This window comes from Mastomys coucha, unplaced genomic scaffold (assembly GCF_008632895.1).
Source record: "Mastomys coucha isolate ucsf_1 unplaced genomic scaffold, UCSF_Mcou_1 pScaffold22, whole genome shotgun sequence".
Taxonomy (NCBI): Eukaryota; Metazoa; Chordata; class Mammalia; order Rodentia; family Muridae; genus Mastomys; species Mastomys coucha.
The window spans coordinates 143,676,461-143,678,113 of NW_022196905.1; the positions used below are offsets into that span (position 1 = coordinate 143,676,461).

Genomic DNA, 1,653 nt, shown 5'->3' on the forward strand with positions numbered 1-1,653 from the left:
AATTCACATGTAAATAAAGAAAATATCTAATTAAAAAAAAGAAAAAAAAAAAGAAAGTAGACAGGGACTGTATTAGTTGGTTCTGTGGGTTGGGTTCTTTTCTGGGCCACACGAATGGTGCTGTTTCTGGGTGGTCTGGGTTGTCGGTTTCCAGTGCAAATGCAGCTGTTCCTGAGCAGACTTGGACCAAGCTCCAGAAATACATTTGCACGTACCCTCTTGAAAAATAGTAGAGGTAGGGCTCCTGTCGCTTGAGCCCTAGAATGCAAGCAAGTAGACTGAGAGTCCCAGGATGGAAAGCATTTCTACGCTTTTATGAAAAGGAAAGCTGCCGTCCCTGGGTGGGCTCGAACCACCAACCTTTCGGTTAACAGCCGAACGCGCTAACCGATTGCGCCACAGAGACCCAGCTGCCTGAGCGGCCGTGCGCTTTGTACACATTGCCGCGGCCAGCATGGGCGTCGCCGGCCCGGACTCTCGGGAGGCGCCCGGCCCTGCTGAGCCCTGCAGGCTGAGACTGCGCGAGGGCGGGGAGGGGCGGAGCCGCCGAGCCCAGCAAATCCTCCTCAGAGCAGGGCGGCGCCGGGCTAGGCTCCCGGAATCTGCGTGGGCTCCGAACCCTGGCGACCTGCCCTTGTTAAAGGTTGTTGTTGCCCCTACCCTTTCAGTGTTCTTGTCGCCTCCCACTTAACGAGGTTGATAAACTGTGGATCTTTGTGTGGGCCATAGGCATCTTATACTTTATACATTTAAAAAAACTACCGCGCCGCCCCTCCCCCGTCACCTCCTGGGAATACATTTACACCCCTTTAGAGGACTAGAGCCTCCTTTGAGCACTCATGCCTTAGGGGACAGCAGAAACGGATTTATGGCAATTAAAACGCTCTTTTAAATAGCCACTGACGACTAGACCTTCCCCTGACTTCTGAATTTAACTCACTGACTTCAGGTTGCCTCGGGAGGGTTGGGATAGGGTAGCAGCATTGTGTCCACTCTGGGGGGGGGGGGGGGGGGGGGGGAGGGAGAAAAGAGAGGGTAGGGGAGGAAGGATAATTCTTCGGATAGACCTACCAGAGCCTCTGTCAAACCTCTCCCTCCCCCATCACCCTAAAGACGGGGGGCGGGGCGGGGGGGCAACTCCACAAACCTCAGGTCATGCTCTTCCAGCTTCCATACCCTTCCTCCTTTTTAATAAAAATCAATTATTTTATATATTTACATCTCAAATGTTTCCATGTCGGTCCCTCCTTTCTCTTACTTCTCCTCTCTGTTTGGCTCTTCCCACTTAGCTATTGCTATTCTTTTGGTATACTATTTCAAAGACTTATTTTAATCATGTATCTGGGTGATGGTGTGTATATTGAGTTCAGTGACCTCAGAAGTCGAATGGGGCGTCAAGTCCTCCTGGAGCCGGAGCCGGAGTTAGACGCCTTTGTGAGGTCCTCAATGCGGGTGCTGGGAACTGAGCGCCAGTCCTCTGTAAGAGCAGAGCTGTTAACCACCTAGCCATCTCTCTACATACGGTTCAAATGGAATTAAGTACATTTATATGTGACCAACACTCCCATCTATTAAACAGTTTCCTCCTCCCCCTTCTCCTTCTTTGTCTTTTTTTCCCCTTAATTTTATCTGTCTGTTTTTTTTTTTTTTTTT

At 50.3% G+C, this 1,653-nt stretch overlaps 1 non-coding gene across 1 annotated transcript; it reads right to left on the reverse strand.

Moving 5' to 3' along the window:
- Window positions 1-332: 332 nt before the first annotated feature.
- Trnan-guu lies at window positions 333-406 on the reverse strand. Its single transcript has one exon. It is a non-coding gene; the product is annotated as a tRNA-Asn (tRNA).
- Between the last annotated feature and the right edge of the window lie 1,247 nt (window positions 407-1,653).